We start from the raw sequence: 12,082 nt of genomic DNA, 5'->3' as shown, positions 1-12,082 counted from the left end.
CAGTGGTATATCGCTGTCTTTCTAGCGGTGTGTGTCTGCTGGCTGGAGGTGTATATCAGCTTTTAGCGGTATATACTGACTGTGCCTGCAGGTATATACTGACTGTTTGGCAGTGTATGCCACTTTACTATTGGTATATAGCAGCTCTGTATAGCAGTCCCTTTCTAATACTGCTAGTAGCTCCTCACCCACAGTAGTGTAATACTGCTAGAGGCTCACAGTACTAATGTACGTTTGTTGCTGACATGTGTAAAAACCGCAAGGGTGATAAAGCTTCCCAGGCATCCTCTATGGACCTGTACTGTGCTTGTACCACCTGTGGAAGCTCGTTTCCCAATGGTCGAAGCTATCCACTGTGCCGGGGCTGCGATGCCCCTACTACAATGTCACAACAGGCGTTGCCGGACCAGGGGGTCGTGCAATCTGTGGGTTCGACCCCGGCCACCGTTCAGGCAGCACCCCCGTCTGACGAGGCTATCCCTGCATGGGCTCTTCTGATGTCTAAAAGGTTAGATGACCTGGCCGCTCAGATATCTCAGCCTTCCACTGGCTCCCACAGCCTCCCCCCGGCTCAGCTCCCTCAGAGGAGCCCACCTTCGTCTGGTGTATCATCCCCAGTACGTAAAAAGGCTGTCTCCAAAAGGCGCCATTGCGACCGCTCCGCCTCGTCTGACTCACACGATGGTCAGTCTGACTCAGGCTCCGTGACCTTTAGTAGTCACGATTCCCGAGACTCTGACTCTGATTCAGATGTCCCTTCTGAGTCTAGGCATATGGAAGACACTTTAATAGCGGCTGTCAATCACTCTCTGTAGATTTCTGATCAGCCCTCGGACCCGACTTCTCAGTCGGCAATCAAGCGAGCCAAGAAGCCTCCTAAGTCCTGTGCCCAGGATCCGATTTTTCATCAAATCATATCTAAACGGTGGAATCACCCTGCTAGGAGGTTTAATAAAAAATTCTCCTCTTCATTCGCTTATCCCTTTCCTCCGGAAATGGTTAAGCCCTGGTCGGTTCCCCCCGTTGTGGATCCGCCAGTATCCAGACTGGCTAAACACACGGTTATGTCTGTTTCAGACAACGCGTCTCTCAAGGACTCGTCCGACCGCGCAGTTGAGGCTGCGGTCAAATCTATTTTCCAGGCTTCGGGCTCCTCTCTGCGCCCCCTGTTTGCCATGACATGCGTGGCAAGAGCTATGAGCGTGTGGAGTAGGAACCTGCACAAGTGGCTTCACCCTTGCAATATTCCTTCGGAGGCTCTTGAGATTCTTGATTTGTTCTCTCTCACCTCTAATTATTTTCTTCACGGCTCCCTAGATGCAGCTAGCTGGTCAGCCCTAACGGCAGCCAATGGTGTCTTCGCCCGCAGGGTTCTGTGGCTAAAAATATGGAATGCGGACAGTGCCTCCAAGAAGTCCCTGTCCACACTTCCCTTCCAGGGTCTTCGTCTGTTTGGTGAATCCCTAGACAAACTCATATCTGAGGCGACGGGTGGTAAAAGTACCATTCTACTACAAAAGCGGCCTGTAGCCAGAAATTTCAAAAAAATCTTCTTGGCGCAGGCAGTCCTTTCGGCCCAAGGACCGTCCCAACGCTCAGATCGAGGATCCGGTCCCTCAAGGGGCTCTTCCTGGCGTTCCCACTCCAAGCAACCTAAACCCAAAGGACCTCGGTTTGTACAGGCCCCCTCAGCATGACGCCAGGTATCCCGCAGATCTGACTCCTGTGGGAGGGCGGCTTCTGCTTTTTCGAGATATCTGGCTAGACCACACTCATGATGCTTGGGTTCGAGAAATCGTCACCTCATGTTACAAAATCGATTTCAATTCCATGCCGGCCAACAGGTTTCTGCGTTCTCGTCTTCCAAAGTTCAAAACGCAAAGCCAGGCCTTATTTCAGGACATAGCCTCTTTACAGAAAGCAAACGTTATCATTCCAGTGCCCCTGGAACAGCGCTGCAAAGGTTTCTATTCAAACCTTTTTGTCATTCCCAAAAAAGATGGCTCTGTCCGCCCTATCTTGGACCTCAAAGGGCTGAAGAAATCCGTACGGATTCGAACTTTCCGAATGGAATCATTGAGAGCAGTACCAGCCGCCATGGAACCTGGAGAATTCCTAGCTTCCATAGACGTTCAAGATGCTTATTTACACATTCCCATATGTGTCTCTCATCAACGGTTCCTTCGCTTTGCCGTAGGACACCGTCATTTCCAATTCAAGGCCCTCCCCTTTGGGCTGGCCACTGTGCCTCGGGTCTTCACAAAGGTCATGGCGGCCGTCATGTCCATTTTACACCCCAGAGGCATCCTGGTCGTTCCCTATTTGGACGACCTTCTTGTTAAAGGGAGCTCTCTTCACGTTTGCTCAGAAAGCGTGCAGATTTGCCTAGACACGCTGTCAAGGCTAGGGTGGCTTATCAACTTCAAAAAGTCATCCCTCATTCCTCATCAGCGCATCACCTTTCTAGGTATGCTGATAGACACGGCTCAGTCCCAGGTTTTTCTTCCAGAGGACAAGAGGTCTTCCCTGATCCGGGCCGCCCAATCCCTCCGCTCTCGCCGTCACATATCCCTTCGGAATGGAATGAGAGTGTTAGGCAAGATGGTGACGGTCATAGAAGCCGTGTCCTTTGCCCAATTCCATCTGCGCCCTCTACAACTGGATCTGCTATCCTCCTGGGACAAGAATCCAGCTTCCCTGGACCGGTCAGTCCGCCTATCTCGGTCTGCGCTCAGCTCCCTCGTCTGGTGGACTCAAGCCTCATCCCTATCTCAAGGGAAGTCCTTCCGCCCGGTCCACTGGCAGGTAGTCACGACGGATGCCAGCCTGATAGGCTGGGGGGCGGTGTTTCTCCACCACAATGTTCAGGGAGGCTGGTCTCGTTCCGAGCGCTCTCTGCACATCAATGTTCTGGAGATCAGAACCATATTTTTGGCCCTTCAGAATTTTCAACCCCTACTATTGGGCCTCCCTGTTCGGATCCAGTCAGACAATGCCACGGCCGTGGCTTACATCAACCGTCAGGGAGGAACTCGCAGCAAGGCAGCGATGAAGGAGGTATTCAGGATTCTTCTTTGGGCAGAGAAGCAGATCCCCATTATTTCAGCTGTCCATATCCCAGGGGTAGACAACTGGGCCGCAGACTTTCTCAGCAGGCAAGGTCTAGCGGCAGGGGAATGGTCCCTCCACGACAAAGTGTTCCATCAGATCACTCTTCGTTGGGGACTCCCGGATGTGGACCTCATGGCGTCTCGAATGAATGCCAAAATACGTCCCTTCATATCTCGGTCGAGAGACCCGCTAGCGCTTGGCTCCGACGCCCTAATCTTTCCATGGTCGCAGTTTCGCCTGCCCTACATCTTCCCTCCGTTTCCTCTCATTCCGAGAGTAATCAAGAAAATCAAAGCGGAGGGAATCCCGGTGATCCTCGTGGCCCCGGACTGGCCCAGGAGAGCCTGGTATCCAGAGCTCCTCCAACTTCTCAGCGACACTCCCTGGCGTCTTCCCGACCGCCCGGATCTTCTGTCGCAAGGTCCAATATTCCACCAGAATACAGCACAGCTGTATTTGACGGCGTGGCGCTTGAATCCCTAATTCTAGCCAAATCGGGTCTTTCTTCCAGGGTAGTTCATACCATGCTTAATGCTCGGAAGCCTTCCTCCGTCAGCATTTACCACAGGACCTGGAAGACCTATCTTTCCTGGTGTGACCGTCATAATCAGTCGCCCCTGACCTTTTTAATCCCTAATGTTCTTGCTTTTCTGCAAGACGGTCTGGACTCGGGTCTTGCTCTCAGTACCCTTAAAGGACAAGTTTCTGCCTTGTCGATATTTTTCCAGAAGCAGCTGGCTTCTCGCCCTCAGGTCCGTACCTTTCTTCAAGGGGTAGCGCATTTGGTCCCTCCTTATCGCCACCCCTTAGATCCCTGGGATCTGAATCTGGTTCTGGGAGTCCTTCAACTTCCTCCTTTCAAACCTCTGAGAGAAATCTCTCTTCAACGACTGTCTTGGACAGTTGCCTTTTTAGTCGCTATTACCTCTATCAGGCGAGTGTCCGAACTGGCAGCTCTTTCCTGTTGCTCACCTTACCTGATATTCCATCATGATAAGGTGGTCCTTCAGCCTTCCCCCACCTTCCTTCCGAAGGTCGTATCCTCTTTCCACCTGAACGAGGACATTGTGTTGCCGTCATTCTGCCCGGCCCCGGTCCACTCCTTTGAGAAAGCCCTTCACACTCTTGATCTTGTCAGGGCTCTTGCGGATCTACATCTCCAGAACAGCGCCATTGCGCAAGTCCGATGCCCTCTTCGTCCTCCCAGTAGGACACAAAAAGGGCAACCGGGCGTCTAAATCCACGATTTCTCGATGGATCAGGACTGCCATCTGTGAGGCATACAAAGCACGAGGTGCCATTCCCCCTCAATCTGTGCGGGCCCACTCTACACGAGCAGTGGGTGCCTCCTGGGCTATCCGCCATCAGGCTTCGGCGGCCCAACTTTGCAAGGCCGCTACCTGGTCCAGTGTGCACACGTTCACAAAATTCTACAGAGTGTATACGCATGCCTCCGCGGATGCTGCTCTTGGAAGACAAGTCCTTCAAGTGGCAGTGGCCCATTTATAAGTGGCCACTGCTCGGTTCTTGACAGTGTTTTGATATGAGTTCCCTGCAGTTGCAGTTGTTAGTCAGCTCTTAGTCTGATGTTATACACTGTTAATAGTTCAGTTCCCACCCAGGGACTGCTTTGGGATGTCCCACTGTCTGTGTCCCCCAATGAAAAGGCGAGAAAGTAAAGGACATTTTTGTGTACTCACGTAAAATGTCTTTCTTGGAGCCTTTCATTGGGGGACACAGCTCCCGCCCTTGTGGTTTTGGTTATCCTTTTCCTACTGCTTTTACACCAAACTGAGCTAGTTCCCGCCTAGCTGGGGTTATATGCTGTGGGAGGTGGAGCTAACTCTTTTTTAAACCTAGTGTCAAGCCTCCCCTGGAGACACCATATAACCCACTGTCTGTGTCACCCAATGAAAGGCTCCAAGAAAGACATTTTACGGTGAGTACACAAAAATGTCCTTTTTGTAAGGTGAAGCATTTTTTTCCGATATGTAGATTACTGTTTTCTTAATGTCGCCAGTATATTTCCTATTCCTTATAATAATGATGCTTCTCCATGGAAACTATACGTTCTACAAAAAAACTATATACATTTCTGAAATCAGGACAAAAAGATGTTTCAGAAAAGTATAAAGTCACCTGAGATTACAAAAAATATGTTTTTTGTACACCTGTGTTGTTGTTATATTATTAAACTGTTTCCCACAGCACCCACACATGGCAAGATATCAGGCCAAGGGTTAGGTGTTCCCCAGTCTGGTGCATTTTTACAGAAAGTGCTGAAGACTAGAAAACGGTCATTTGCAACCTGTGCCGTACCAAACTCAATAGGTGCCAGACCTCTACCAGCCAGACCACCACCAGCATGCTCAGGCATGTCATCCAAACACTCAACTAAGTGGGCCAAACGCCTTGTTCCACAATCATTGTCTGCGAGTCACCCCACTGCCTTCTCCCATGTGCTATGTTCTGGTCAGTCCCCTGTCCAAGACGCAGGTGTGGTGCCTCCCACCCTGAAGCTGTCTCTGCACATTCTCAAACATCATCAGCAAGCACATCAACTTCCTTGTCCCAGTGAAGCATCCAGCTGTCTCTACCACAGGCCATGGAATGCATGGACATACTAAGCCACAAACCCACAGGCTCAATTACTAAACTGCCACATTTCCAGTCTGCTTGCCCTGTAAATGTTGGCATTTAGGCTTGTGGACACTGAGGTTTTCCACAACCTGATAGTGGTGGCTGACTCTCGGTATTCGGTCCCTAGCCATCACTATTTCTCCCAATATGCTGTCCCCACCTAACACGAGCATGTGTACCATACCATCACCCATGCCATCACCAATGTAGTTACTGGCAAAGTCCACTTAACCACGACATGTAGACAAGTTCTTGTGGCCAGTGACTCTACATTACCCAGACGGCACACTGGGTGAACCCTGTGGAGGCAGGAACTGAGTTGAAGCCTGGACCAGCACACATGCTACCAACACGTAGAATTTTGGGCCATAGTTCCATCAGGATTTCCTCCACCTCCTAGGCTAGTTCATGCACCCCGTCCTCCCCCATCAACTTTGAATTGTCGTATCCAGCACCAATATTAAAGCTCTTATTTATTTAAAAAAAATTAAAACATGAAGAATAAAAATACAGAAACGACGCATTTCAGACAGAGTCCCTAATCGTAGTTACTATAGTGTAGGAAGAATAAGACATTATGTATGCAAGCCTCGTGCTTTGTGCTGGATACGAATTTCCCTTTCCTGCTTAATTACACCACAGTTTATAAAAAATATCTCATGACCCTCTGTAATCGATTAGTTAACACAATGACATTTTAACAAGACATGTAACTGCTGGTACAATTGAAAAAAAAATGGATTTTTTTATGTAAAATGAACCCCATTGTTGTGGTCAAATATATTCTGCCTAAAATACTAGAGACTAGAAAAGCATCCCAGTATGTGTATTGTGGCTTCCACCAGTTCCTTGTTGTCTCCCTTATCCATATTTCTGGAAAACGTTTTAAAACCACTGACTAAAGAGACCAAACCATTTATATTGGACACAGGGGCCTTCCTAAATATAATCTCAGATATACCTCAAAAAGTTCAGAAAGCATACTTAGTAACATTTGAAGTTAACAGTATCTATACCTGTATTCCCCACAGTAAAGGAATGCTGTCAATAACCTGTTAATTCCAATCAAGACCTACTCTCAGTGGACTTACATGAAAAAATGTCTTTCTTTTTGAAGATACTTTTTATCTTCAAATTCTGGGTTCGGCCATGGGCTCTAATGTGGCCCCCTCTTATGCAAATTGTTACATGTCGTCCCTTGAGAAATCTATTGTATACCCCAATCCTCTCTTTCAGCAACATTTGTTAGTGAGGATAGTAAACTTCTCCATTATAACAGTTTACATCCCATTTCCCAGTTTCAAAGAGTCAGGAGGATAGTCTCTGATGCAGTCACTTGTGACACCCATCTCAGAGAAATTAGAAATAATTTGTCCATAGAGTCTATCCTACCCGTGTTCTGGAGAAATGTCAATACAGTACTCGTTCACTTTAAAAAAAAGATTCCAGACCGCATTCTCACATTTTTTTATTTTACCCTTTGATGTTCAAAATTCATTCTTAGGTATAACCAAATTTGGTACTTACCCCTGTCACCTTGCCACCAGTGCAATAATATTCAAAAGTTAGAAAATATTCATCATCCACACACAGGAAAATGTTATAAGGTGAATTAATTATTTTACCTGTGATTCTACCAATGTCATCTACTTAATCAAGTGTCCTTGAGGCCTCTTATATGTGGAAGAAAGCATCCAAAATATAAGAGATGGCGTCTCAAAACACAAGTACACCATTAGGTGTAAAAACCTTCTGCTACCAATCCACAACCACTTTGTCACAACTGGCCACTTAGTGGCTCACTTGTAATTCCAAGTCATTGGACAGTTTAAAATGCCCAGTAGAGGAGGGGACCACGTCCATCTTCTCAAATAACGTGAACCGTATTGAATTAAAAAATTGAAAACCATATCTCCAAGGCGTCTCAATCATGATTATGACATGCAATCCTTCTTGTATCATATAACATGTCATGAAGCCTTTCTCATTTTTTAATGTTCCATTTATATCCAACATAATAGTTCATCCTCAATCTGGTTACACCATGATTAATGGTGTTTTTGCTTCAATGTTCACTTTTTTCCATATTTCAAATTTGCCTTGCTCATAATGTTGTTTCTATACAAGAAAAAAAAAGATTGTTTAAACTTTCAATTGCTCCACTCCAATTATGCTTTTCTCAATTCTAGAGTCACATTTAATATTGTCTTCAATGTTACCCGCCGTGTGGCTCTCTTTTTGAGATCACACGATCGTCAAATATACTACCAGGGGAACTGCCCGATCAGGATATTCCACTCTCTAGCAAGAGTTCAAATACTGGAGGGTCTGCACACTTCCACACACATAGACAGTCTGAGATTACATATGTCTATTTTTACAAGGCACACTACATCTCAGGATGGCGATATTTGAGCAGTCATTCCCACCCATCTCCTTGACTGCTTGTAAATCTGGCCCTGTCATACCCTACTAACTCGTTCAACATTGAACATGCTGGCGCCTGCCTCTGTGTTTACATCACTGCTGCTATCAACCTTGATGATGCATATCTCCCTTCCTGGACTCTCCCTGTGACCTTCTTACATAGACTATCCCCTACTTCTGGTCAAAGCTGGGGGAACTTGGCACCTTCTCGCAATAAACAATGGAGCCATGATTGAGCATCTGCCATGCAACTTCCCTGACCTATATTCAACATGGAAGTTAAAGTTTTGGAGCTCTAAAAATCATCTGGTGACTTGGGCATTCTTGCCTTTCTTCTCCTTCATTCACCTGAGAGGGGCATAGTCTGAGATTAAGCTAAACTGTTGGCCTAAAAAGTAATACCTCAATGTGACAACAGCCCACTTAATAGCCAAGTATTCCTTCTTTACAATAGAAAACAAAACAGCACCTAATCCAAACCTTGAGGCATTGGTCTGGCACAAGAATCCCTTCTTGAAGTCAGGTGCCCCCAAGACTGGTTGTTTACAGAAGGCTAGCTTTATTTCTTGAAAAGCTGTGTCCGCTTCTGAAGTCCACTTGGCCATAGACGACTTCATACCTTTAGAAGGTCAGTCAGGGGTGCGGCACTCATGGCAAGGTTTGGGATGAACCGTCTGTAGTACCCCACAATCCTGGGAAACTCCCTAACTTGCTTTTTCGAGAGCAGTTTCAGGGAATTCTGGAAAGTGTCTACTTTGTTTATTTGGGGCTTGATTTTGCCCCTACCTACATAGCCTAGGTACTTGGTCTCCTCATGGCACACTTCTTCGGGTTTATGGGAAACGTCGCTTCCTTAGAGCATCAAACACCACCTGGACCTTTCTTTGATGACTTCCTCACTCCAGACTAAAAATCACAATGTCGTCTAGGTATGCTTCTATGTACTTCTTGTGGGGAGCTAAGACACGGTCCATGGCCCTCTGGAAGGTGGCAGGAGCTCCTTGCAACTAGAACAGCATTCTTGTATACTGAAATCATCTGTCAGGTGGAGAGAAAGCTGTCTTCCCCTTAGCTTCTTAGGACAGGGGGAATCTTTAATACCATTTTGTTAGGTCAAAGGTGGTAATATAGCATGCTGGGCGTAGCCTCTCAGTTAGGCCATCAACACAAGGCATCGGATATGCATCGATTTTGGAGACTTCATTCAGCTTCCAATAATCCAGATATAAGGACTTAAATGCATAAATACATCATAAGAACACAAAAAACGGGGGTGTGGCCTAACAGAGCATGGTGCTGGTCACATAATCCAGGAGCTCTGATGACTTCAGGCGGTGAAGCGGCTCACATATCTTAGTAGCGGTTTGTTCAGCGGTGAATCTTCCTCCAGGCACTTAGTATCACCCTGGGATCAGATGAGGCGGTCCAAAACCGGGCTCCGGAGCTCCCACAGAAAGGTATCTGACTTCTTTGCCAGAGGCTCCGGGCTGGAGAGGATTTCTAAGATGGCTGCTGCCTTCCCTCATGCTGCAAAGCCTGCAAGGCCTGCACGCTCTGCCACTTCCTCCACCTCAAGCAAAAGAAGCTCCATGGAGACTGCAGGCACTGTGGAAATGGTAAGCCCTGATAACCAGCCTGTCACAAAGGAGGAGATGAAATCCCTCTTTGCAGCTTTCAGGAAATCTATGCAAAATGATATAAAGAGTATGTTGGCAGAGCTGAAGGGGGAAGTTGGAGCCATAGGGAACCGCACAGATCATTTGGAGAACAAAATGGAGGAGTTAACAGGGTCCCATAGATGAGCATGAGGAGCTTAAAGCTGAAGTCCGCAAGTTAACATCTAAAATGCTGGACCTGGAGGACAGATCCAGGAGAAACAATGTTAGAATAAGAGGAATACTGGAAGAAGTACATGACAAAAATTTGCTCCCCCTGTTACAGGACTTTATTCAAGCTGTTTTGCCTGAAGCAGAAGGGAGAGATATCTTAGTGGACCAGATCCACAGAATCCCTAAGCCTCAAGGACTTAACCCTTCGATTCCCAGAGATACTATTGCCCGCATTCACTTCTATAAAACAAAGGAGGCCTTCTTGCTGCGTTTAAAAAAAGAAACCTGACTTCCGGTTCCTGTCCTGGCTGAGGTGGAAGCATAGAGGAGCAGCTCCTGCCACCCCTCACAGAAACCGACTAAAAACAGACCCCCCGGACGAGCCACCAAACAGAGAGCAGCACAGGAGGTTACCTAAAGCAGACAGCTATGGAACGGTACCTCCTGAGAAGCTCTGGGAGCGGTGAGTCAGCCTGGAGAAGCTTTGATATGGACAGGGGAGAAGATAAGATAATGGCGCGGAGCCTGATGGGGGAGGAGCCTGAACGCATGGTGCGAGACACAGAAGAGCAAACACAGAGCTGGAAGGGGAGAGATAAGGGAGATATGAGCAAGGAGACAGGAGATAAGGAAGATATGAGCGAGGAGTCACAGGAGGACACAGCAGGAGAGAGGTGGATGCAGGGGACTGATGACTGTGGATCGCAATGGGAGGATGAAGGAGATATGGAGGCAGAGGGGAGAGAAGATGCAGGCAAAGCAGGGCAGCTCAAAGACACAGCAGTGTTGGAGGATGAAACTGACAAACAGCACAGGGAGATTAATCCCACTCAGACTCACAGGAAGTCAAATGCAAGAATTCATAGTACCCCTTCCAAAGGAAACAAAAAGCAGCTTACTACACCAACATCACAAGCCTGCAAGCTATTGGGGGATGGAGGTGGTGGCCCAGTCCAGACAAAGAGAACTAAGAAAACAGCACCACCTGCAGGCCAAGACAAGTACACACAAAAGCTTAATGTGGACTATAAAAAACTGGCTGAAGAAGTGACATCACACTTGTCAAAAGAGGTTAAAGTGGCTATTGAGGCAGCCATACAAACATCATTAGCTAATATGCAAAAACAGATAAATGCCCATGCCTCTAGACTGGCAGAATCAGAGCAGAGAATATCTGACTCCGAGGAGACAATACTGGCTATGCAGGCACAAATAGCAGCTCTAGCAAAATCTAATGAATACTTGAAGGATAAAGCAGACGATTTGGAAAACAGATCGAGACGAAACAACCTACGTATAGTCGGGTTGCCAGAATCTGTGTCGATTGGACAGTTGGATAATATATGCGAGTTGGAGCTACCGCAGGCCCTGGGCATAAAGGCGAAATTCAGAGTTGAAAGAGCCCACAGAGTGGGTCCACTGAGACACCAGGAGGCGAATAAGGGAGAGGGCCAAAACTCAAACAAGAATACCCCGATAAGAGCCAGGCAGGTGATTGTCAAATACCTTGATTATAAGCATAAGGAGGAAATATTGAGGGCCTTTAGAGAACGAAAGCGTCCACTACAATATCAAGGCAACAGACTGCTAATTTTTGGGGATTATTCAGCGGAAGTATCCAGAAGGAGAAAAGAATTTACCAAAATTTGCTCATTTCTGTACAACAAAAAAGTAAAGTGCCAGCTATTATACCCTGCTACACTGAAAGTTAGAAACCCCAATGGCTCGTTTGTATACTACAAGGACTACAAAGAAGCAGAAAACATTCTCATGGCAGAGCTCAACAAGACTAGGTCAGAAAGGCAAGAAAAAGGAGCTAGTGGAGAAGGGAATAATAGAAGAGGATCCCCCACAAGCTCAGGAAGAGATGTGGGACGTCTTGGGGGACAAAAGCAAGTCGAGACCAGGGAGGAAAGGAGGCCAAGCCCGGGTCGACAGCATAATTCTCGCCTGGAACACAGGAACCAACCCTTGGAGAGAAACCATGATACCTGAACTGGAACTCGCTCATTGTTTTTCCTTTTTTTGCCTGTTTTTTTTTCTCTTCCCAAACAGGGAGAGGCGTTGAGGAGGAT

Source organism: Anomaloglossus baeobatrachus, chromosome 5, assembly GCF_048569485.1.
Source record: "Anomaloglossus baeobatrachus isolate aAnoBae1 chromosome 5, aAnoBae1.hap1, whole genome shotgun sequence".
NCBI lineage: Eukaryota > Metazoa > Chordata > Amphibia > Anura > Aromobatidae > Anomaloglossus > Anomaloglossus baeobatrachus.
This window is presented reverse-complemented; position numbering follows the sequence as displayed.